Here is a 26,998-nt window from a genome sequence, read left to right on the forward strand (position 1 = left end):
GGTCGAAAATCAAATATTTGTTTTTTTGTTGTATCATAGTTGGCAAATAAAAGGACAACCTAGGACACACACAAGCTTCTGGTGGGAGGATACATTGGTCCAAACATTTTGGAAAAATGTTTAGCACTTTCTGCTACAGCTGAACATATCTCTTTCTTGACAGCAAATACTTCTACTCTCAGATATACACTTAAGAGAAATGGGAGTGTTGCATTCACCAAACACAAATGTCCGTAATTGCCCTGTTTGAAAAAGCCCAAAACTGGAAACAATTTGAATGCCCAGCCATTGCAGAACAGATAAATAAATCGTGTTATTCTTATGCAGTACATAGTGTCAAATGCAACACTGAGAGTAATCTAATCGGTCCACAGTTACGTGCAGTGACATAGATTAATTTCACAAACATGAGATGTGCTGAAAGAAAGAAACCAGACATGAGAGTACAGTAAGTTCTGCTATGACATCGTACGTGTACCTAAAAACTACTGTGCTATGTAAGTTCATTCAATAAAAGCCACAGAGTTTATGGGGAAAATGGGATTGGGGGACAATACTCAAAAACTTTGTCAGTGACACATTTTTTAAAAAATAGGAACATAGCCTGGTGTGGTGGCTCACACCTGTAATCCCAGCACTTTGGGAGACCAAGGTGGGCAGATCCCTTGAGGTCAGGAGTTCGAGACCAGCCCGTACAGCATGGCAAAACCCCATCTCTACAAAAAATAAAAAATAATAATAAAAAAAAAATAGCCAGGCATGGTGGTATGTGCCTGTAGTCCCAGCTGCTTGGGAGGCTGAGGTAGGAGGATGGCTTGAGCCTGGGAGGCAAAGTTTACAGTGAGCCAGGATCATGCCACTGCACTCCAACCTGTGTGATAGAAACAGATCTTGTCTCAAAAAAAAAAAAAAAAAAAAGTAATAAAAGTGATAGCACAGTTTCACACATGTAAAATGTTTTTTTAAGTGCATACATACTACAATAAATATGGGACTTTAGAAAAGTCCTGAAGTTTGCTTGTGGGAATGTGCATTGGACCGGTAGCAGCTTGTGAGTTTTTGGGAAGCGGCAGGAGGTTGTCTGAAATCAGGAAGTTGTAACACCAGATGGGGATGAGGGTGGCTCATGACAGTTGCTGTGAACTGAGGAGCAGCTGGTAGATGTTAGAGGAATGTGCATTTTGTGTATTCCTCTGTGGCTCAGTTCAGCTGGGTGCAGTTTTCTACATTTATTTAGTGTTTCTCACAACAAAATTACACATAAGCACTTGCAAAATTTGCCTTACACTCAAATTGTTCCCTAATATATCAATCACCTGAGAACAAACTTGCATTTTCAAAACAAGCATTATAGCAGAACTGGCTCTACATATTGGATGATTCCATTTTCTATAGGATTCGAAACCAAGTAAAGCTCTAACCATGTGTAAGAAGTCAAGATAGTGGTTATCCTTGGGTGAGGGAAGGTAATGACTGAGAAGGTGGGTGAAAGGGCTACTGAGGAATATTGTGTTTCTGGGTGCTGGGCACAGGCTGGCTTCATTTTGTGCAAATGTGATGGTGCTGTATCCTCCCCACATTGGCATTTTACTACATTTATGTTCAACTACAATAAGACATTAACTATGGATAAGTGATTACAAACAGGGTCTCACACAAAACAAAGCAGCAAAGGCAGGAGACTAGCTAGGAAGGTGTTCTGGCCTTTTGAGTAAAAGGGGCTATAATCCCAGCACTTTGGGAGGCCGAGGCAGGAGGATCACTGGAGGCCAGGAGTTTGAGACCAGACTGGACAACACAGCAAGACCCCATTTCTACAAAAATTCATTAACTAATTAAAGGGAATGGTGTCCCAGACCAGGGTGTGCAGAGGAATGGGCAGCCATAGACGGATGGAAGGCTCTGTAGGCTATGGAGTGCCATGACTCGATGAATGTAAGGAAAATTGGCAAATGAAGACTCCAGGATAACTCTTAGGTTTCTCTCTTGGGTGAGGAATCAGACTGGCCACAAGAAAGGAAGCTTCCGTTTGAGATAAGCACCGTAGTGTTTCGTACTGTCAGATTTTCCTGCAACTGTGAGTGGAATTGAGCAGCTTGAGGCCAAGTTCACCACACTGCTAACAAACATACAAACATTTATCTAATTGGATCTACAGGATCTATCCTCTTTCTTGAAAGAATAACGATGAGTCAATGTTATCTTACGAAGGTACCTTCAAGATTTCACTAAGCAAAGGCCATAAGAAAGTCAGGGTTAAATAGGACCTTGGCATGGATGGGCAGAACAGAGGAGAATCCAGAGATCCTGAAGGTACCAACCTCAAGACAAAATGGCATCTGTTTGTGTTTCCTTCTCCACCCTTAAAAAGCCATCTTCCTCCCTCACTCACCCCTATACGGTAAATACCTTGGACGGTAAAGTTTAAAAGTTAAAGACCTGTGGTCTGGTGTGGTGGCTCATGCCTGTAACCCCAGCACTTTAGGAGGCGAAGGCAGGCAGATCACTTGAGGTCAGTAGTTCTAGACCAGCCTGGCCAACATGGTGAAATCTCGTTTCTACTAAAAACACAAAAATTAGCCTGGCATGGTGGCAGGCACCTGTAGTCCCAGCTACTGGGGAGGCTGAGGTGGGAGGATCGCTCAAACCCAGGAGATGGAGGTTGCAGTGAGCCCAGATCGCGCCACTGCACTCCAGTCCATGTGACAGAGTAAGACTCCATCTCAAAAACCAAACAAAAACAGTTAAAGACTTACAAAGGAGGTCAAGGAATCTAAATGTCTTTGGCTTCATGGTTTAAGCTGACCTACTGCTCCTCGGTTTAGAGTTCACAAAGAATTCTTTTTTAATTAATTTGTAATAGTGTATGCTGTAATTATTTTTTGTATATCAAGGTTCAACTCTGCAAAGATCCAAACTCAGCCACTCACTTAATCATCTTCTTTATGGGAGGAATAAATGGGTTTAGGGTCGACGTGCCACAGGCATCCAAGCCTTTCTCAGCTAGTGCATTTTCAATCTGAGTAACTTCAATCCCAAATCCCCAGGGGCCCAGAACTTATCTTCTTCATCTCTTGTAAAGGGCTGAGCAGACTGTGGTATTCAACAAGTCATAAATAATGCTATATGATATATCAATAGCATGTGTAGGCTGGTTGGGAAAGGCTGATTCTGATCAAATCAGGGCCCAAACATCACCCAAGCCTTGGGTTTCATCCAAATGTGACCTCATGGTAAGCCTTTTTGAAAATTGAGAGGAGGGATATACCTGTTTCCCTGCATTTCCTCCATTCATATGGATGTCCTTGCAGGTAGAAGGATCAGGATTTTCTAGAACAGAAGGATCTTTTCCCTTTCTACATATTACTCATGATTCCTCTGGTTTCACACTTGATGGGCCTTCCGTTAATACCTTGTTAAATAATAATAATAGCTAACATTTATACAGCTCTTACACTGTGTTGAGCTCTTACACTGTGTTGAGCACTATAATCATTGCTTTACACGATGCATCTCCTTCAACCATGACATTGACACCATGAGGTAGGTTTCATTATTAGCCCCACCCTTCCTTCCTTACAGAAGGAAGGGTGGAGGTTCAGAGGGGTTTAGTCACGTGCTCAAAGTCACCAGCTAGTGAGTGGTGAGCATGATTTTAACCCAGGCTTAGAACCACCCTATTATACTATGTCTGTAAATCATGATTGAATATCCTAACCTTTGTGCCTGAATCTAGACAAAAAAAGGTGGGAATGATTGAGACTCCGGGAAAAAAATAACTTGCCAGGTGATTCTTGAGTGTTTTTACTTTGGTTTTTTGAGACAAAGTCTCACTTTGTCACCCAGGCTGGAGTGCAATGGTGCGATCTCGGCTCACTGCAACTCCAATTCCTGGGTTCAAGGGATTCTTGCGCCTCAGTCTTCCAGGTAGCTGGGATTACAGGCATGTGCCACCAGGCCCAGCTAATTTTTTGTATTTTTAGTAGAATCAGGGTTTCACCATGCTGCCCAGTCTGGTCTCAAACTCCTGAGCTCAGGTAATCCACCAGCCTCGGCTTCCCAAAGTGCTAGAATTACAGGCGTGAGCCACCATGCCCGGTCAGATTCTTGAGTGTTTAAGCCTCTGAGGAAGTAATACATGCTGCATAAAACAGTTGATTGGCTCTGAGTATAACCAACTCCTTAATGTCATAGAAACTTGGAATTGGGCATTGAAAATAACTTCAGATATTATTTAGTCCAACTCCTTATCCTTCCATGGAATAAGGTGTCCTCTGCTTACATGCGTCCAGGGCTTGGAGGCTCACTACCTCAAGTACCTTGAGTGGCTGGATGGGGAGGTTACCCTTTCCTCACCTTTAAACCTAAGCAATAAATTGGTGCCTAAATCCTGTTGCTTCATTAGAAATACAGATCCATCCACATAAGTCAACACCACCTGCTTTGTTCTCTGGAGAAAACAGAGGATACCAGAACTCATTGAGCTCAAGTTTCCATATTCTACACCCAGCTCCATAATCCCCAAATCTATAAAAGTAAAACAAGATGGCACTGTTTTGTGGTGCATTCTGGGAGAGAGAAAATCGTTTTGAAAGATTTTTGTTTTTTTTTTTAAACACAGGGTTTTGCCACGTAGCCCAGGCTGGTCTCAACCTCCTGAGCTCAAGGAATCCACTCACTCAACTTTCCAAAGTGCTGGAGTTACAGGTGTGAGCCACCGCGCCCAACCTCGAATATTCTAAGAAATGCCCAGGTAACCTCTGCAGCTCTTTCTCCCCCTTGGTGTCCTCTCAATGGCACCAGGGGGTATCATTCTGTTTCTCTGAGCACTCAGGGGTTCAGATAGGACCTCTCCCAAGGCTGTCGTCCTAACTTTTAGCCCACCCTACTTCCCTTCTCCTACCAATATCCAGCCATCTCCACCCTCTTAGTCACCATACGCTTGCTCAGGTGACTGTTGTGCTGACAAGTATTGTCCCTGAAACCAGAGGAACCTGTGTTTATGTCCCACATTGATTGTGTGGCCTTGGACAAGCGTCTTAGCCATTCTGAACTTCAACTGTTCCATTCGAAGACGGGGTTAATAATACCTACCTCAGTCCAGGCACGGTGGCTCACTGTAATCCCAGCATTTTGGGAGGCCGAAGCAAAAGAATCGCTTGAGGCCAGGAGTTCAAGACAAAACTGTACAACACAGCAAGATTCTGCCTCTATTTTTGAAGAAAGAAACATAGTAATAATAATAGCTACCTCAGAGGGATACCGCATATGTAAAAGAATTAGTATCTAGTCCCTAGCACTTTAAAAATAAAAAAAGGCTCAATAAATACTAGCTTCTTAATGTTGAATCACGCAACTGTTTTTCTCCGTGCTGAGGGAATTCTGTGGTGTGAATAGGCCCCAAGAGAACTGAATGCTCAGTTCAGCATGACTCAACTGAAAACACATCTTCTCTTCCAGGCCTCCCTGCTTCACGCAGAGTGTTAGTATTCTTTTGAGTTCAATTCTTGGATCACTTCACCCAAGGACGCACAGGCCATATGCAGCTGAGCCAGTGCTCCAACTCAAGTCTGTGCAATGCCCAGACCCCTGCCTGCCGTCCCACAGGAGCACCTGGACATAATTCAGGACAGAAAAACAGAGGTCTGCATCGTCAATCCACACAGCCACTGCCCCCCGCAGAAAGAAGTACAAAGTGGGTACTCACCTATTTCATTCTCCCCAGCCATTTGCAGGGGTGTCATTTTGCAAGATCCCCAAATTCTGAAGAATATAGCATTCCTACCAGCAAATGACTAAGGTGACTTTCAAACCGAACACTCACTACTGGGCCCTCTTTTCACCTGGCATAGGTGTGTCTTTTGCAAAGGGGTTAAGCTAGCTGTGCGGCCTCCCCAGATGTCTTGAATTCTAGCTCAGGGCTCAAGCTGACAACCCTCACCCTTAGCAGATTCTATGAACACGTGCCAGCTTTACCACCTGCTGGCCCTGAAATAATATCCATTTGTGTACTGATCTGTAACGTATCTCTCCCACGCATGTGAGCCCCATGCCAGGAGGGGATTTGTGTGTCTCCAGTGCCGTTTCCTAGTACCTAGAATCATGCCTGGCGCTCAGGAGACGCTGAATATATGTTCGAATGAATGGATGAATAGACTAGTAGGCCTCCATTTAATCAGCTGTAAAATTAAGATTGTACTTTCTGCTGTGTAGTTACTGTAAAGATTCAATAGGAACACGCATGTGTGCAAAAAGCATGTCGTACGAGGACTTACAGAGTGTAAATGTTTGGTAAGTGGGTGCTATTTAAAACAGATACACAGCACATACATAGACCCCCAGAGACAGGGACAGACAAAAAGACAGACACAGACAGACAAGTACAGATAGGTATCGGGGCAGATAGAGACAGAAAAAATGCAGACACGCAGACAGACACACGGACAGACATGTACAGACGTATGCATGGACCCACACTCACACAGACACACAATGGGACACACAGAAAGCAACAGGAATTCATCCCAGCTATGGCTCTGTTCCCTCACACACAGCCAACCTCCGCCCCAGCGCACCCCAACACCTCCCTCTCCCCCGCCACCCCCTCAACTCCTGTTTGGAAAGTTGGGCCGGCAAGGCAGTTGGATTGGCTGAGACCCCTTCGGCGGTTTTATTTTTCCGAGTGTGGTTTTGAAGCGACATGGCAAGTAATGAGAGGAAATAATTCTGCTCATTGTTGAACAACCAGAGTACACCGTGGCAATGTGTATAACAGATGTGTGTGTGGGGAGGGATTTCTATACATGATTGTGTGCCCCGGTCTGCCTCTGAAGATGGGGAATTCAAATTGGCATTTTGATTCTTTTTAAAGGAAAGTAAGCAGGAGGAGAGCTTGAGCCCACTCCAGGGGTGTATTAAGCTGGACAGCCCTGAACACGTGGAGCATTGCCTGCAACCTGGCTTCTCCCGAGAGAAACCACGAATGCAGGCTGATGTTAATTCCTCAAATGTATACGATATCACACAATCCAGTTTTATCTTTACTTCCCCCAAAAAAGAATCTTTAAAAACTTAAACAAAGCAAAAGGCACTTCATGGCACCATCTAGACAAGCCTAGGAGTCTGGCTACCTTTGACTTGTGGCTGTGATGTCAGACCTGTCCCTTGCTTCCTACACAATTCACTTCATGTCTCTTCTTGATGACAAAGCTCACTCTCAGGCGCTCCTGCCTGTCCTGCGCACTGAGTGTCTCCCCTTCCTCTGAGTTCTCCCAGCACTTGCGTTTTAAGTCAAGGATGCATTATCTTATCTTCGTTTTTACTAAAGAGACCTCTGCCAGAGGTCAAGGTCGTGCTCTTTCTCTCTGGAGAAGCCAGCAGCTTCCTCTGGTCCACAGGCAGGCTGCCTGTGAGCTACAATTCAGCCCCCGGACTTGTTTCGTTTGGCTCACAGTGTTGGCGCACATGATATATTTTTTTAAATTTGATTTATTTGCCAACATTTAAAAATCAGAAGCTTTCACACTGAAAAAATCCCAATTTTCTAGCTTTTCTTGAAAACTTGAAAGTTTTAGCAACCTTAAATCTACATTTCTACAAGGTCATAATCAGCTAGTGCTGAGTGGTGGGTGGTCCCTTGAGACTGCATTTTGCCTCAGTCCCCACCACTTCCTATTGCCCCTTGCACTGTGTCAGTTGCTGTTTATCATTGAGCTTCAGACAGTAAAATAGGTTTTATACCCATGTCTCTTGGCCTATAACCCCAGCAACTTAGGAGACCAAGGCAGGATGATTGCTTGAGGCCAGGAGTTTGAGACCAGCCTGGACAACACAGCCAGACCTCATTTCCACAAAAAATAAGATTATATATATATAAATATATTTTAGTTAAAGGCCAGTGAGTGTACTGTCTCATGCTTCTAATCTTCGTATTTTGCGAGGCTAAGGCTGGAGGATTGCTTGAGGCCAGGAATTCAAGATCAGCCTGGGCCACACAGTGAGACTCTGCCTCTATAAAAATAAACAAATTTTTAAAATTAGCCAGATGCAGTGGCACACACCTGTGGTCCCATCTAGTCAAGAAGGCTGAGGTGAGAGGATCACTTGAGCCTGGGAAATCAATGCTGCAGTGAGCTATGGTTGTGCCACTGCACTCCATCCTGGATGAGAGTAAGACTGTGTTTAAAAAAAAAAAAAAAAAAAAAAAAAAAAGTATACCCACATCTCTTTCAAAAGTGGAGAAACAAGTCAGGCATGGTGGCTCACGCCTGACTTTGTTGGTTTAATTCTACCTCATTAGTTTCCCTACATTTTACCTAGGCATTTGTAAATAATCTCTTGAGTAACTGCCCTTCAAATGGCCCAGTTGGAGGGTACCATCATCTTCTGGCCAGGAGCCTGCCTAATACATCTCTGATGTAATCCCAGAACTTTGGGAGTCCGAGGTGGGCAGATCACTTGAGGCCAGGAGTTTAAGACCAGCCTGGCCAACATGGTGAAACCCTGTCTCTACTAAAAATACAAAAATTAACCCAGCATGGTGGTGGGTGCCTGTAATCCCAGCTACTAGAGAGGCTGAGGCAGGAGAATTACTTGAACCCAGGAGGTGGAGGCTGCAGTGAGCCGAGATCACACCATTGCACTCCAGCCTGGGTGACAGAGCGAGACTCTGTATCAAAAAATAATAAATAAACAAACCAAAGTGGTGAAACAAAAGATCATAATGATTTATTTGGCTGGTGCAAAAAGTAATTCCAGGTTTTGACATTACTTTTTAAATGGCAAAAAATGCAATTTTTTTTTGCACCAACCTAAAAATAACAAAAATAAACGCTGGTCCTTACCTGGAGTATTCTAAATTCTTTATGTGAACGCATTCATTTAATCCTCACAGTGAAGCTCTGAGGGCTGGTAATGAGTGCTATCTTATCATCATTATTATCACTACAATTACTCTATTTTAGATAATAAAAAACTAAGATATAGAAGTTAAGATAGATGAGGAAGGCCATGTGTTTCCATGAAAATGGGATATATTCTTTGTGGAAGTGAAACCTGTCCTATATTCCATGTCAGCACCTTCCATTTGTCCCGCAAATCTACTCTCCACCCCTCCCCACTCTGCTTTCTATCCATGGAGATTGATCCTTGCAGATTATCATGGGTCCCTTCTTTGGCTTCAATTTGGAGACACGGGGAGGAAACAGGAGTGTAACTGAGTGAGGCTGGGGTATATACTCCCCAGCTCCCTCCCAGTGGGGTCACTAAGTCGCTGCATGTTGGCTGAGTCCTTTTACCCAAGATCAGAGTTCTCATAGAGGATCTCTCCATAGAATCACCCTCTTCAGTAAGGTCTCTTTCAGCCTCGGGGAGATAACAGCTCCCAGGAATGAGTAGCCTACGCTTCTGCACTATTTCTATTTTTCGTTGTTGTTGTTGTTGTTTGTTTAGATGGAGTCTCACTCTGTCACCCAGACTGGAATGCAGTGGCATGATTTCGGCTCACTGCAACCTCCACCTCCTGGGCTCAAGCAATCCTCCTGCCTCAGCACCCTTAGTAGCCGACACCACAGATACATGCCATCATGCCCAGCTAATTTTTGTAATTTAGGTAGAGACAGGGTTTCACCATGTTGATGAGGCTGGTCTCGAACTCCTGAGCTCAAGAAATGTACCAGCCTCGGCCTCCCAAAGTGCTGGGATTTAAGACATGAGCCAACATGCCTGGCAAGTCTGCACTATTTCTTGTTGGTTTCATTCTACCTCATTAGTTTCCCTACATTTTGCCTAGGCATTTGTAAATAACCTCTTGAGTAAATTCCCTTCAAACGGCCCAGTTGGAGGGTACCATCAGTTTCTGGCCAGGAGCCTGCCTAATACATCTCTGATCAATTTCATTCATCTGTGCTACCTGCCCAACCCTACAAATTTTTGAGTTTACTACCCCTGACCTAAACCTGAAATTTATGGAAGGCACCAGAGGAGTCCAGTAAGCTTACCAGTAGCTTTCAAAATCTTTTTCTCTCCACCAATGTATTGGCAAAACAATCTTTGACCCAACAAGAAAGCAATTTCTAAAATCATTTCTTTGGGTTGAAAGACTCTACGAGGCAAAAAAAAAAAAAAAAAAAAAAAAAAAAAAAAAAAAAACCACTGGCATTTTGGGAGGCCAGGGTGGGAGGATTGCTTAAAGCCAAGAGTTCAAGACAAGCTTGGACAGCACAGCAATACCAACATCTGCAAGAATTTTTTTTAAAAAAATTGCCAGGGATGGTGGCACACACCTGTAATCCCAGCTACTCTGGAGGTGGGAGAAGCACTTGAGTCCAGGAGTTTGAGGCTACAGTCACTAATGATTGCACCACTGCACTCCAGACAGGGTATGACAAAGTAAGACCCTGTCTCTAAAAAAAAACAAAAGAAAAGAGCACTGGAATAGGAGTGAGAAGTCCTGGATTAGAGACAGAATGCCTCCTTCCAGAAATGTAGTTCATCTTCAGAGACAGAGAAGCCGGGCAGCCAGCTAGGCCTACGTCGTCAAAGGCAGTTGTGCGAGACTGTGGCCCCCAGCAGGGCCCTAACAAGCCTGCCCAGGGGAGAAGGCCACCTGCCCCATCCCTACATCCCCTCAAGCCTTGGATAAATCACCCTTCCCCCAAATAATTACAGTTGTGCAGCTATAGCATGAATGTTTGTTTCTCAACAAAACTTAAACACTGTCTATGTGAGAAAAGAACACTTCTCTTAACAGAAAAAATCAATCGATATTGTTAATAAACAATGTGCATGCTATTCGGGAACAATGGGCACTACAAGGCCCACCAGGTCACTTGGCCATCCTAGAAAAGCATGTTTCTGGATAATCCCAGAGCCCTGGCCAGGCCTCTCCCACCGGTCTCTGAGAGTTAAATTAATCTCATTATTAAGGAGTGAATGAGATCGGAATAGTGGAAGAGGCCCCTTACAGACTAAATCAGTCCTCAGCCAGAAGCAGAAGGAGTGAGAATGTGATGGCACACCCTCATTCTTTAGCACGTGTCTGCTAAGGGCTTCCTCAGTGCCAAGCTCTGACCTGGGGCCTGGAGCTGCAAAGGTCTAGTGCAAGATGTTCTCCTGATTCCCTTGTGGTCCACATTCCAGGGGCACCCACACACTCGAAACCCTGCTTGAACAGGGTTTTCAAAGTGCCAAGGGGTCACAGACACAGTGATTTACAGCAGGGATTTATTCCCCCCAGCTCAGGTGTGCAGATGGAGCAAACACTGGAGAAAGGACACACGATAAGCAGTGGGAACGGCACATGTAAATGCAGAGATGAAAGTCCCATGTGAATGGAGAACTACAAGAAGATCTGCATTGCCGATGGTCAGGCATTCTAGAGACCGCATCCATGCATCCACCCACATTAGAACATAAACTCCCTGAGGTTAAGGATCTTTTCTTTGGTTCATAACTACAGTGCCCAACACATAGCAACTGCTCAGTAAATATTTGTGCAATGAATATATCAAAACATCTACCAAGAATGTTCTAGAAGAAATATTCTGCCAGGAAATTAAACACCCAACAGAACACAGACCCAGCTTTCTAGGTGCTCACAAACTAAAGTAGGTGGTTACAGGTAAGGAAATGGACAGCTGTCATACAATGTGACAAATACTAAGATTTGGGAGCAACTAAAGTGAACGTCTTGGTGAATCAAGTAAGAACCCTAGAGAAAGTGATGTTGGCCAGGCACAGTGGCTCACACCTGTAATTCCAACACTTTGGGAGGCCAAAGCGGGTAGATCACTTGAGGTCAGGAGTTCAAGACCAGCCTGGCCAACATGGCGAAACCTGGTCTCCACTAAAACACAAAAATTAGCTCTGTCGCCCAGGCTGGAGTGCAGTGATGTGATTTCAGCTCACTGCAACCTCTGCCTCCCAGGTTCAAGCAATTCTCCTTTCTCATCCTCCTGAGTAGCTGGGATAACATGCATGTACCACCATACCCGGCTAATTTTTGTATTTTTAGTAAAGACAAGATTTCACCATGTTGGCCAAGCTGTTCTCAAACTCCTGACCAAAAATGACCTGCCCGCCTTGGCCTCCCAAAGTACTGGGATTACAGGCATGAGCCACCCTGACTTTTTTTTTTTTTTTTCCAGTCAATCTTGCTCTGTTGTCCAGGCAGTGGTGCAATAATGGCTCACTGCAACCTGGACCTCCCAGGATCAGTCAATCCTCCCATTTCAACTTCTGGAGTAGCTGGGACCATAGGTGCATGCCATCATGGCTGGCTAACTTTTTTTTTATTTTTTTGTAGAGACAGGATCTCACTATGTTGCCCAGGTTGGTCCTGAACTACTGGACTCAAGTGATCCTCCCACCTCAGCCTCCCAAATTGTTGATATTACAGGCATGAGCCACTATGCCTGACCAGTGTTTAGCTTTCAGTCCAAGGATGTAGGTACTACTTTTATTCCCAATTCACAAATGAGAAAACCAGGCCTTCAGGTGCAAAGTACTCCCCATACAGAGTCATAAGGCTTAAATCACACAGATAACTGAGACTTGAATCCAGGACCACGAGAGGAATGGAGGCATCTTGTAACTAGAGAAGGCAGGTAAAGAAAGGAACAGAGGAGGATGAGGAGGCAGGTGAGTCACTTTATCTACATGCTTGTCTTCCTGGCTCATGAATGCAAACCAAGGCCTGGGTAATTAAGGTGGAATGAAGGTGGGGAGGAAGGAACAATAGGGCTCATTCTCCACCTACTTGGGTATGGTGGTTACCATGGAGACCAATCAAGGTGATGGGACCAGAGATCAAAGGCCTCAGGATTTTCTCCCCCACGCCAGTTGAAGGCTCCACTGTTGTAGCTATTGGAGAACCAGAGAACACAGCTTGTTGTCTCAGTTAAAGAAGAGACAGTCTCATAACATCTGCTGCTGAAGCTGGGGGATAAGACGGGGCCAAATAGTTGTGCCCTTTAATGATTATGTTTTGTTATCTTTGATTTTTTTACAACCATGCTTGTCAAAAACTCAAGCAGTGGATACTAAACAGCTATGCCCTAAAAAGAAAATTCTCTCTCCTAATTGGAGTCTGAGCATTGACACTTTCTAAAAAGACACATAATAAATGGAAAACTTTGGCTGCCATTGTGAAGAAAAACTAGGAGGCTATGGACAGGAAAAGGGAGGAGTCTTCCCTGTATATCCTTCTGTGTTTTTGATTTATTTTTTAATTGAAAAAATATAAACTTTAGGTTAAAATAATAAATATAAATACAATTTTTTAAACTAAAAAAGTATAATATTTAACCAACACTTAAACATTGGTTATGTATCTTATAGATCTTTTCTCCTTGTATAGAAACATAGATATTTAATGTATATAATTATTAACTAAAGATGAAATTATTGGAGGAACTTGTACCAGTCTAGTTCATTCTTTTTAAAGATTTCATGAGGCTGGGCACAGTGGCTCATGTCTGTAATCCCAGCACTTTTGGAGGCTAAGGCAGGAGGATTGCTTGAGACCATGAGTTTATAAACAGCCTGGGCAACATAAGGAGACCCTGTCTCTACAAAAATAAAAAAATTAGCCAAGCATAATGGCGCGTGCCTGTGGTCTCAGTTACTCGGGAGGTTGAGGCAAGAGGATCACTTGAGCCCAAGAGGTCGAGGGTACTGTGAGCTGTGATCACGCCACTGCACTCCAGCCTGGACAACAGAGCAAGACCCTGTCTCAAAAAAGAAAAAAATGTTTCGGGAACTTCTGTTAGGGAACGATCTAGTCAATCTGTTCATGAACAAGTAGGTCCCTACCTTTCTTTAAAGAGAGAATTTAAAATTTTGCCCCTCCAGTTTTATGAGCTCACCTAAGTCATCCTGATCTAAAACGGAGCAGGGCAGCTCCTTGGGGACATCAACACGAAGCCAACTCAAAGCGTTAGCATTTTGACAGCTGAGTCAGGCAGGCCCCACAACCTGGTGAACAGATGCAAGAGCTCTTGAATCAGACTCTTTAGCCCCAAATATGAGCTCTGCTCTTTACTATCATGGGGAATTGGGGTAAACCCCAACATCCTCATCTCTTAAAAGGACACCAGGGTGTCTATACCAAAGGGTATCTTTTGAGAAGCAAATTGAAAAAAAATCTGTATGTAACACTCAGCCTACTGCCTGGTATAGAGTACATAAGCACCCAGAAAATGACTGATTTTAGTATCATTATCACCATCGTATTATTACTTCCTCCGGGATGACCATTAGCTAAGCCTCTTTTCATCCACCCCCTCAGTCAAGACATAGTAATGGAGTGCCTAGTGTGTACCCATCTGGGGTCCACCCTGGAAAAAGATGAAAGCTCACATCAAAAGAGAACCGTAGGCCAGGCACAGTGACTTACACCTGTAATCCCAGCACCTTGGGAGGCTGAGGCGGGTGGATCACCTGAGGTCAGGAGTTCAAGACCAGCCTGGCCAACATAGCGAAACCCCGTCTCTACTAAAAATTAAAAAATTAGCCGGGCATGGTGGAGGGCGCCTGTAATCCCAGATACTTGGGAGGCTGATGCAGGAGAATCGCTTGAACCCTGGAGGCAGAGGTTGCAGTAAGCCAAGATCGTACCATTGCACTCCGGCATGGGTGACAGAGTGAGACTCCGTCTCAGAAAAAAGGGGGGAACTGTAGCCAGCATTGGCTCCAGAGCCCAGAATTCCACGTTATGCTTCTGATCTGAGGTTGGCCTAAACCAGCCCTTCCAAAAAGAAGAGTGGGGTGGGAGGGAACTTACCTGGAGTTCAAAGTCCCTGATACGGCTCCAACTATTGGAACAAAGTGTTTGTGTTCAGTACTCAGGAAGACATGCCCAAAGGAGATGCTTCAAGAAAAATTTAAGGTAGGTCCAGGAAGGACTTCCAGAGGCATTTTACTCACACCTGCTTCTAAGCCAGTGGACTCACGTGGGAAAATCCGTGTGGATTCAGGTTTAAGTTAAATCATTATGGGCCAGTGCTCACGCCTGTAATCCCAGCACTTAAGGGGGCCGAGGCAGGAGGATGGCTTGAGCCTAGGAGTTTGAGACTAGCTTGGGCTACATAGTGAGACCCCATCCGCACAAAACATTTTTAAATATTAGCTTGGCTTGGTGGTACATGCCTGTAGTCCCAGCTACTCAGGAGGCTGAGGTGGGAGGATCACTTGAACCCAGGAAGTCAAGGTTGCAGTGAGGTGTGATCACACCACTGCTCTCCAGCCTGAGCAACAGAATGAGACCCTGTTTCAAAAAATAATAATAATAATAAGGTAAATCATCCTAATAATAATAATAATGGTAACAATATTAGCTACTATTTATTAGGTGTTTGTTATGTGCCGGGCTGTGTGCTAAGAGCTGTCCATACATTATCTAATTTAATCTTTCAATAACCCAAGAGAAATGAAGTGTTCAGATCTACAACAGATGAGCCATCAGCTCAGAGAGGTTAAGTGTCTTGCCCAAGGTTACACAGTCGATAAACACCAAGACAGAGTTCTGACTCTAAAGCTCATGCACTGAAACTGTCTGCCACTCACGAGTCAAAGAGAAAAGACTCTTCAAACTTTGGGAGTATGGACTTCGCTAAGAGACTCAGAAAACTGTGGCTCCCTTTTTCATGCTCCCACAAAGGCCATCACAAAGAACACTTGCAAAGACCGTGGGAAACCAGAAAGCCAACAGCAACAGCCTAGTGGTCAGCACCCCTCTGGGTGTGCTCTGGGGCTTTGCACACAGGCTGGGGCAGAGGGGCACAGAAACCTGAATCATTTCGCACATGGCGGCGGAAGACAATGGATGACATTGTAGGCCTCGGCAGCTAAACCTGAGAACCCTGGGGACCTGGCCACATCTCTCTAATCGGATCCGAAAGCTGCATTCCTTCAGTTCCCCCCAGGTTGCTGCAAATTCCTCCAGCTTATTAAGCAGGTAAGACCCGTCTTTTTGATATAAAAACAATAGGCTGTATGCTAGGCTGGGCTGAGACCTCACAGAAAATAAAACCTTAGCAGCACAAAGCCTATCACCTCAAACACACATCTGGAAAGCATTTTCTATTGATATAAAAATGGATGTGCATATAATACATATGTGTATTTATGAATCTGGTGTATCTGCCGTGAAAAAGGGCCATTCTTACCCCAAAACCAGCCCCAACGATGAGCTTTTTGAATGACTTTGGGGTTGCCTTATTTCAATCAAGGTCAAAAGTTGGGTGGAGGATGTTCATATATGCACCCTTTTCTTCCCCATTCTTGGTCTCCAACACCCCAACTAGGCCAAAGTCTGTCTAGTGTTTTCTAGTGTCGTAGAGCACATACATCTGAAACTAGAACGTGCTGGTGAGGTCTGCTGGTTTAAGGCTCTTCTAAAGCTCTTACTTGACAGAAAACCAGGTTTCTTGGAAGAATGAATTTTGCAGAAGAGCTAGTTTGTTTGCATGGCTTCATTAAGAAAAGAACTAGCGTAAGGAGAGAGCGGCAGGAAAAAAAGGTTGCACTATGAGGTTGCAAGTAAAACAAAGTCATCGTGAGTCTTCTACAGCTCCCACTGACACAGGATAAAGCGTGGTGATTGTTGTCTGAACTTCACAGGGTTTAGTCTCCCAGTCCAATACTCTGTATGAATAATATCATGTTCTAAAGGCCTGGCGCAGTGGCTCACACCCGTAATCCCAGCACATTTGGAGGCCAAGGCAGGTGGATCGCTTGAGGTCAGGAGTTCGAGACCAGCCTGACCATGGTGAAACCCCATCTGTACTAAAAATATAAAAATTAGCCAGGTGTGGTGGTACATGCCTGTAATGCTAGCCACTCTGGAGACTGAGGCAGGTGAATCACTTGAACCCAGGAGGCGGAGGTTGCAGCAAGCTGAGATTGCGCCACCTCACTCCAGCCTGGGCCACAGAGCGAGACTCCCTCTCAATCAATCAATCAATCAATCAATGGCTAGGCAGTCATTCCTCAGAGTAATAAACCAATATACACTGAGAGGCTGTGCAACATACCACACTTGTTAAGGTATCAGGAACAACACAAACTCACAACCACAGAAAACACTTGTGAATTCTCTAATCAATTAGCAACTCACTGCTTTTCATGTGAGCAATTCTGGTGTGTTCTATAGTGAAGAACAGCAAGAGGCTATTTACCCAAGAAGGGTTGCTTATTATATTAGGACGGGCTGAGTTATGATGTAGTAACAAACAATTCCAAAATAACTGTGGATTAAAGCAATAAAGGTTTATTTTTTGCTTTCTCTGCTTTTTTTTTTTTTTTTTCATTCAACTGGGAACTTTCCTTGGCCTTGTTCAGGGACCCAGGCTGAGATGGAGTAAGAAGTCACTATGGAAACAGTGTATCTAGCCACAGCAAAAGAGAATAGTGAGTGTCACCATACATACCAGCTCCTAAAGCTTCCATCCAGAAGTGACACATCTTACAGCCACTCACCTTTCAATGCTCAATGTCAATCACTTAGCCACTTTCAGGAACCGTGAATGCAATCCCACCATGTGCCCAGGAGGAGGAAACATGAGAAGTATTTGGTGGACAATGCTAACAAAAATAAAAATAAAAATTTAAAGAAAAACACAATAATTTTTAAGAAGGTGAGTGGGTGATGTCATCATAAAAATAGGGCATAACATTTACAGAATGTTTTATACTTTATAAGGCACTTTCATTGATATCATCACATTTTAAACCTTAAAACCATATTTCAACATGTTACTTTTTGTTTGTTTTTAATAAATATATTCATTCAAAGAATATATATTTGGGGCTGGGTGCGGTGGCTCACGCCTGTAATCCCAGCACTTTGGGAGGCCGAGGCAGGTGGATCACCTGAGGTCGGGAGTTCGAGACCAGCCTGGCCAACATGGTGAAACCCCATCTGTGCTAAAAATACAAAAATTAGCTGGGCGTGGTGGTGGGCACCTGTAATCTCAGTTACTCAGGAGGCTAAGGCAGGAGAATCGCTGAAACCCAGGGGGTAGAGGTTGCAGTGAGCTGAGATTGTGCCACTGCACTCCAGCCTGGGCAACAAGAGTGAAACTCCATCTCAAAAAATATATATATATACACATATATGTATACACACACACACACACACACACACACACACACACACACACACACAGAGCACATAGTAGGTGCCCCAAATATATATATATATGTGCCGGTCATTGTTTCAGGTGCTGGGGATGTGGTCATGAATAAGACAGATAATGTTCTATGTTCTTGTAGTTTATAGTCTAGTAAGGGAGGCAAATAATAGGGCAATAAATGAATGAATACATAATTGGGATGATATTTTAGACTCTAAGTGAGAGACTGTGGGAAACCAGAATTATAATAAACATAAATTATATTCCATGTTTAATATTATTTCTAATATTTATTATTCTATATTTGTTATTGTTTAAATGAAATTGGTTTATGAAATGAACCATGAACCATGAAATGCAGCATTATTATGAGAAATATGAATGATGCCCATTATATATTACTATTTATATTTATTCTAAATTTATTATTATTTATTATTGTTTCTTATTCAGACTTACTCAGTTACTCCGCTCCATGAGTCCTGCCTCCTGATGTTCTCAGCTTTATTTAATTCCCTCTTTGAATATGGGTGGGACCTATGACTTGTTTCTAACCAATAATATATAGCAAACCAATACAGGATAAAAGGTGATGATTGTTGTCTGAACTTTGCAGGGTCTAGTCTCCAAGCCCAGTACTCTGTATGAATAATATCATGTTCTAAAGGCCTAGCGCAGTGGTGGAATGTCATTTCTGGAATTATGTAACCTTATGAAGACTCTGTCTTGCTAGCAGACTCACTCTAGAGATTTTAAGAAACTGTCCACCTGTTTTTCAAACTGATTTGCACCATTTTACATGCCCCCAGCAGTGTATGAGAGTTCCGGTTCCTCCACATCCTCACCAACACTTGGTGTGATTAGTGTTTTGCACTCACTTGGTTTTTTTTTTTTTTTAAGACAGAGTCTTGCTCTGTCACCAGGGTGGTGCAATCTCGGTTTACTGTAACCTCCGCCTCCCAGGTTCAAGTGATTCTCCTGCCTCAGCCTCCTGAGTAGCTGGGACTACAGGCGCGCACCACCATGCCCGGCTCATTTTTTGTATTTTTAGTAGAGACGGGGTTTCATTGTGTCAGCCAGGATGGTCTCGATCTCCTGACCTCGTGATCTGCCTGCCTCGGCTTTCCAAAGTGCTGGGATTACAGGTGTGAACCACCATGGCTGGCCCACTTGATTTTAAAGAGTCAAGGTGCAGCTGGTGGATACTAGAGCTGCCATCCCAGAGCCCCAGAGCAACAGTGAGCAGGAGGGCTAAGGCTTTTTGAATTTAGGGATTCTGAACTTGGTGTATTAGGGCAACACTAGCTGCTATAACAAACTGACTAAAACATTTTAGTGGTTTCACACAATGGAAATGTATTGTTTATGCTCACCTGAAGGTCCAGGGTGGGTATTCCCCCACATGATGATTCAGAGACTCAGGATTGCTACATACTGTGGGTCTGCCACCCCTTAGGAACTCACAGTCTTCTGTAACCAACAACCCTACGGGGGAAAAGAGGACAAAGAAGCCCTACTGCTTTTTGAAGTCTCCAACTCAGGAATGGCTCACTCTGCTCATATTTTATGTGTAAGATCCGGTCACACGGCCCTAGCTGGTTGCAGAGGAGGCCCAGAACTATTGTCCCTACCTACACCATGACCTCCAAGTGACAACTCCTCACTCTGGAAATGCTGAGAGGTCACAAATGTTTGTTGGGCATCTCGCCATCTCTGCCATGCCCAGGCTTATCTAATTCAGCAAGCCCAGATGCTGATCCCAGCCCCAGAAGGACTGAGGAAGAACCACTGTTCTTGACTTCCTGATCTCCCATGGAGACCCAAGAAGGGGAGGTCCAGATCCAGATTCAGCTGAATACTGCAAATTGCCAGCATAGCTTTCCCATTACTACATTCTAAGGTCTGCCCAGCCACTTCCTGCCTGCTCTCCCCACGACCTCTCGGTTCTCCCAAACAACTCTAGGGGCTTAACCACAACAATTTTACTACTCTTGACAGAACCAGCTTTTGGAGCCAAAGCAACATGTGAGCATTTTCTATTCACAGGAAAGTGGGTGGGTTTCAGCAAGCCCTCACAAGGCTCCCACTGAATTCATGCTTTGGTAAAGAGCACTTGGGGGAAATTCTTCCAGACGCAGAGATTTCCAGATCCTCTGAACATGAGAAGTTGACTAACAAAAAAATAATAATAATAGCAGCTACCACTCACTTGGTACTTCCTGTGGTACTTTACTGTACTCAGCATTCAATGTGCATCTTTGATATTTCTCATAATAATGCTGCATTTCATGGTTCATGGTTCATTTCACAAACCAATTTCATAGATAGAAAAAACTGACACAGCCCAGTAAACTGACTTTTCCCATTGTCATTGGGCCATTAGCAGAGCCAGAATTTTACCCAGGGCCATACTACTTCAAAGCCACATCTTGTTCCTCTATACAACAGCTCTTTCCCTAAGTAACGAGGCATCATTAAGAATTTTCTCAGCCTGCTCTGAGAACATCAGCAAACTCTGTGTTTGCCAGCAAACTTGCCAGGACCTTTGGGAATCTGTAATGACCTTCCTCCTCAATCTCTTTGGTCGGTGTTCCACCTGGAAGGTGAAGGGTCAAAGTGAGAGTGGCCATTTAAACAGTTGAAATGGGAGTGGAGTAAATGGTGATAGGAATGAACTGAAACTATCTTGGGTGGTAACTCAAAGAGGCTTAGAGCATAAAGAATGCCCTTTTAGATCCTTTGGATGCTACTTATGGTGGTGGGCACCTGCAATCCCAGCTACTTGGGAGGCTGAGGCAGGAGAATCGCTTAACCCAGGAGGTGAAGGTTGCAGTAAGCAGAGTTTGTGCCACTGTACTCCAGCCTGGGCGACAGAATGAGACTCCATCCCAAAGAAGAAAAAAAGAAAGAAAGAAAAGGGCTACGATAAATGTGAAGATTCTTTCCTTCTCTCTAGCATCATATTCTCAGAAATTCTTCCTGTGTTGCTACATTCCAATTCTTATAAATGATTTTTTTATGTGCTTTTGTCTAGTTTCATCTGTTTTTGGTGGAAGTTATTTTAATACAAGTTACACTGGAACTGACTTTTTAATTGAAGCCTCTTTCCATGCCTGGTTCAAATCAATCCCTATGCTGTAATGGTTATGAGCCCAGAGTTGGAGCCAGGGTCCTGAATTCCCACCTCTGACACCTTCTGGCTCTTAATCTCTGACTACTTGCTTAACACTCTGTGCTTCCATTTCTATATAAGCATTTCTATGGTTATTATTTATTTAATAAATGGAGAAACCAAGACCCAATATGATACCTGGCAATTTGGTGGCAGAACCTAAAGCTCAGGTATCCTAACTTCCAGTTCAAAGCATAGAGAAAACAATGGCATGGAGATAATAGCTGTAAGAATGTTAATTCTCTAGAGCATGCATCAATATTACTAATATAAAGTAAGGCCGGGTGCAGTGGCTCACGCCTATAATCCCAGCACTTCGGGAGGCCGAGGCATGATCGGATCACTTGAGTTCAGGAGTTCAAGACCAGCCTGGCCAATAATGCTGAAACTCTGTCTCCACTAAAAATACAAAAAAAATTAGCTGGGTGTGGTGGCCCATGCCTGTAGTCCCAGCTACGTGGGAGGCTGAGGCATGAGAATTGCTTGAACTCGGGAGGCGGAGGTTGCAGTGAACTGAGATCACGCCACTGCACTCCAGCCTGGGTGACAGAGCAAGACTCCATCTCAAAAATAAAAGGGGGATTTGAGGCTGCAGTGAGCTATTATTGCAACACTGTATTACAAACTAGGCAACAGAGCAAGACCTTGTCTTTAAAAAAGCAAAATACAAACAAAAAACATGGCAGGGTATGGTGGCTCACACCTGTCATCTCAACAGTTTGAGAGGCCAAGATGGGAGGATTACTTAAGGCTAGGGGCTTGAAATCAGTTTGGGAAACATAGTGAGACGTCATCTCCACAAAAAAATTAAAAAAAAAAAAATTAGTCGGGCGTGGTGGTATACACCTGTAGTCCCAGCTACAAGGGAGGCTGAGGCACAAGGATCACTTGAGCATGGAAACTTGAGGCCGCAGTGAGCCGTGATTGCGCCACTGCACTTCAGCCTGGGCAAGAGAATGAGACTCTGTCTCATAAAGAAAAAAACAAAAAGAGAAAAAAATAGCCAGGTTGGGTAGCACATGTCTGTAGCCCTAGCTACACGGGAGGATCACTAGAGCCCAAGAGTTCGAGGTTGCTGTGAGCTATGATCATGCCTGCTGCACTCCAGTCTGGGTACCAGAGTGAGACCACGTCTCTAAAATAAATACATAAATAATTAGCCCAGTTGATAGCCTTTCTCTCAGAGAGTAGAACCGTTGATAGAATGGGAAATCAGATAGGTGAGTTTTGCCGGAGAAGAGATGAAGGAAATGTCTGGAGCATTGGACTGAGGACCAAGGATGGACCCTGATTAGCCAAGGGTACCAAAAACCACTCCTTCAAAGATTTCCTAATTTGTTGTGGCCTACATTGGGAAGAAGCTCATTTCCTATGTCAAGTTCATCCTGAAGCCTTGGCTTAGACCTGAAACACTTGCAGAAACATGGATGGGGGTGGGTTTCTATTTCTTTGCAGTGTCCCAAGTGCCCGGCTTGTAATCCTCTGAAAATGGGTGAAAGTCATTCTCCAAGACTGTCTACACTATTTTCCACCCGACTCCACTCCTCTGCCCACCAACAGGGAAGTAGGAGGCCTCCCACTAGAACCTCAGCGGGTGCCAATACAATTCTGGCACCACTCACAGCTTGCTTCGTGGTGCTGGGAAAATGACGGAACTCCTCAGCACACTCATTTCCCTATTGCCAGAACAACAACAATAAAATCCACTTCTTAGCGAGCCAGGGGAATTAATTACTTGAGCATTTATTAAGTGCTTTGAAGATGAATGTGTGAAGTATTCACTTTTTCCCTTCCTTACCCTCAGGTTTTCCTAAGCAGGACTAGAAGTCAATAAGAGCCAAGTCCACAGCTTGCATGGAAAGTTCAGGATGTTTCCTAAGGGCACGAGTAGCCTATTAACTCTTACTTGAGTTTCAGCCTGGGCAGTACTAGGGATAAAATGAGTTGGCAGAAACTCTCACAGAAAGGCCTTGGCTCAGTTCTCCTCCAATAGCAAGTCAGAAACTTTCACAGAGCTGTTTGAGTCTCTTCATGTATGTATTCAACCAGGATTCATTAACACTTTCTGTGCACTGGGGATTCGTTTGGGTGCTGAGAATACAGGAATATATAAGAGAGCAAAAAATTATTTCATTCTAGAATTTATATTCCACTGGGAGTTTAGGAGAGGACACACAATAAACAAGAAAGACAAGTTTTATATACACACACACAGAGTATGTAAGATGGTAAAGCGTGATAAAAAGAAAAATAAGTCAGGAAAGGCAGATAAAAATATGAGCGTGGTGGAGAGGAGTTGGTATTTGATGAAGGGTAGACAGGCAAGATGGCATTTGAGTAAAAACTTGGGAAAAGAAAAGGGGGAGCTATGAGGACAAATAAGAGATGAGTGTTCCAGGAAGAGGAACGTTCATGAATAAAGGTACGAGGCAGGAGCTGATCTAGAAGGTTGCTTGAAGGACAGTATGGCTGGAGTGGAAGGAATTCAGAGGGGAATAAGGAAGAGATGAAGGGAGATGGGTAGTGGTGTGTGGAGGGGAACAAGTCATGGAAAGACTGAAGGGCATTATATAATACTTTGGCTTTTATCTGAGTGCAGTATAACTAGAGGTGGATAGATATTTGGATGGATGGATGGATGGATGGATGGATGGATGGATGGATGGATGGATGTCTTAATGGATAAATGAATATTTCGATGGTAGATGTACGTTTGGATAGATGTTTGGATGGATGGATGAATGTTTGGATAGGTGGATGGATGGATGGCTGGACAGATGGATACATACACGCATTTGTCAGAGCACTCAAGATTTTTGGTTGTAACCAAATGACTCTAACTGAGGCAGAAAATAAATGTTCAGGAAACTGGGTAGCTCATAGAATGTACAAGACATATTTGAGGCCAGGTGTGGTGGCCTACGCCTGTAATCCCAGAACACTTTGGGAAGCCGAAGCAGGAGGATTGCTTCAGCTCAGGAGTTTGAGACCAGCCTAGGCAACATAGTAAGACACCATCTCTATTAAAAAAAAATCAGAAATTAGCCAACCATGGTGGTGTGTGCCTGTGATCCCAGCTACTTGGGAGGGTGAGATGGGAGGATCACTTGAGTCCAGGAGATCAGGCTGAAGTGAGCCATGATCATGTCACTGCACTTCCACCTGGGTGACAGAGAAAGACCCTGACCAAAAAAAAAAAAAAAAGGAGGAGAGAGAGAGAAGGAAGGAAGGAAGGAAAGAAGGGAGGGAGGGAGGGAGGGAGGGGAAAAGAAGAGAAGAGAAAAGACAAGATGAAAGAAAGAAGAAAAGAAAGAAAAAGAAAAAGAAAGAAAGAAGGAAAGAAAGAAAGAAAGAAAGAAAGAAAGAAAGAAAGAAAGAAAGAAAGAAAGAAAGAAAGAAAGAAAGAAAGAAAGAAAAAGAAAAGAAGGGAGAAAGAAAAAAGAGAAAGAAAAGAAGGAAGGAGAAAGAGAAAGAAAGAAAGAGAAAGAAAGAAGGAAAGAGAAAGAAAGAAAGAGAAAGAAAGAAAGAAAGAAAGAAAGAAAGAAAGAAAGAAAGAAAGAAAGAAAGAAAGAAAGAAAGAAAGAAAGAAAGAAAGAAAGAAAGAAAGAAAGAAAGAAAGAAAGATTTGAGTGGAAAGTGATATGGTTTCACTGACGTGGTTGTGCTGGATGTCCTCCGTTTGGCTCTCTAGATCCACTCTCCACCCTCTTCATCCTGTTCTGTGCCCAGGAGGCTGCCCTGTATGGCCTAATTCAATGTTTTCTCTTGCTCTGGCATGAGATCAGAGAGAGGGGTGACCGTGTTGACAAGGGATCTATGCCCCGAGTCCCCTCCCTGCCAGGTCATCACAGGTTGACTGTATCTATACCAAAGGCCACAGCTGTTCAGGAGACCTCTCTGTACCCTGTCTCCAGATTCTAAAAACTGTTCCTTGCTCTCACCCCTTCAGGCCTAGGGCTGGTAATATTTCCAATCCCAGAGTACTGTGCTATTCCTCTTCCTAAACACAGCCCACACTTTTGTTAATAGTTCCTTTGTGAAACTCTGCAAATTCCCGGATTTGAATATGGTGTTTGTTTCTTGTTATTTCCTGTCCCTGTTGATGTATTCATCTTTTCATGCCCAGTGCCTAGCTCAGTGCCTGTTATGTTAGAGAAACGGATGGGCAAATGATGGATGAATGGATATTTGGGTAGATAGATGGATTTTTAGATGGATAAATGTTTTCAATTGGTGGGTGGGTGGGTGGGTGGATGGATGGATGGATGGATGGATGGATGGATGGATGGATGGACAAATGGATGGACAAATGGATAGACAAACGGATGGATGGATGGATGGATGGATGGATGGATGGATGGATGGATGTTTTCAATGGATGGATGGATGAATAGATGGATGGACAGATGAATGAATGGATGGGTTTTACAGAGCAGCCCAGATTCTTAGTTGCAACCAACTAACTCTAATTGAAGTAGAAAATAAGTGTTTGGGCTATTGGATGGCTCATCGAATTTGCAAGGATAGTGGGAGAGAAACAAGGGAGGCACGGTGGCAAGAACATCAGACAATGCATCAACACAGTAATAGCCAAGTTAGGATGCCTCAGGTCTTGCCATCACCACCACTGCCCACTGACCCTGGAATAAATGCTAAGTGGTTTCAATGTCACTCCAAGGTTGTTATTTCCATCCTGGGCAGGAATATCTAATCAGCTGAGCAGTAATCACTTGACACACCCTAGCTTCTAGGGAATGGGGAGAGAAAATATGCACCACTACCCGCCCTCATCTCACCCCCAGGTTATGTAGAGATTAGAAACCTTGTCTCTCCTGTTTTCTAATTTCCCCTAAATAAGAAAGAAATTCAGATGTTAAGTAGCTACACACACACACACACACACACACACACACACACACGACACACACACACAAATACAGAACATATTGAAAAAATAACTTGTCCAGAATGTAGCCCACCAAAAGTATGCTTAATAAGTGGTTTTGTGAACAAATAGCCCTTCAAAGAAAATATAGGATTATAAGGCTGGTCTCTTCCCTCAGCAAGCTTTTTTTACTGGTACATGAGAAAGAGCAAAAGCAGAAGAAATAAACATTAGAGATCTAAATAAACCTGGCAAGTCAGAGTTCCCAAAATTGGTCACCCACCAAACTAGTGTCTTATGATACTCTATGAGGGGAAAATGCTCCATAATCAATACTGCATTCTTGACTGCCCCCACTTAGAGATTCACATTAAATATTAGCACATAAAAGGCTCTGAAAAAGGACAGGCACAGTGGCTCACACCAATAATCCCAGCACTTTTGGAGGTCGAGGCAGACAGATCACTTGAGGTCAGGAGTTTGAGACCAGCCTGGCCAACAAGGCAAAACCCTGTCTCTATTAAACGTAAAAATTAGTCAGGCACGGTGGCCGGCTCCTGCAGTCCCAGCTACTTGGAAGGCTGAGACAGGAGAATCGCTTGAACCAGGAAGGCAGAGGTTACCCTGAACTGAGATTGTGCCACTGCACTCCAGCCTAGGTGACAGAGCAAGACTCCATCTGAAAAAAATAAATAAATAAATAAAGCTCTGGGGAGTCTGCAGGAAAAAAAAAATATATTGGATTTTCTCTAATTTCAAACTGATCTACCATGGAATCATCTTTCATATAACAGCCCCAGCCGTCAT

The 26,998-nt window shown here is 43.8% G+C and overlaps 1 long non-coding RNA gene across 14 annotated transcripts in view; it reads right to left on the reverse strand.

Moving 5' to 3' along the window:
- LOC105495369 (uncharacterized) overlaps window positions 1–26,998 on the reverse strand; it is a 252,278-nt gene that overhangs the window by 125,634 nt on the left and 99,646 nt on the right. For 10 of the 14 annotated variants that reach the window (XR_011608812.1, XR_011608806.1, XR_011608816.1 and 7 more), the window contains 2 exons: window positions 19,508–19,619; window positions 17,479–17,583 (listed from right to left, as the gene is read on the reverse strand). The exons of 2 other annotated variants lie outside the window; for them this stretch is intronic. This is a non-coding gene — a long non-coding RNA (uncharacterized lncRNA). The remainder of the gene's footprint in view (window positions 1–17,478; window positions 17,584–19,507; window positions 19,620–26,998) is intronic. 2 more of the 14 variants (XR_011608814.1, XR_011608808.1) reach the window with 1 other exon arrangement.

This window comes from Macaca nemestrina, chromosome 10 (genome assembly GCF_043159975.1).
Source record: "Macaca nemestrina isolate mMacNem1 chromosome 10, mMacNem.hap1, whole genome shotgun sequence".
In the NCBI taxonomy this organism is placed as follows: domain Eukaryota; kingdom Metazoa; phylum Chordata; class Mammalia; order Primates; family Cercopithecidae; genus Macaca; species Macaca nemestrina.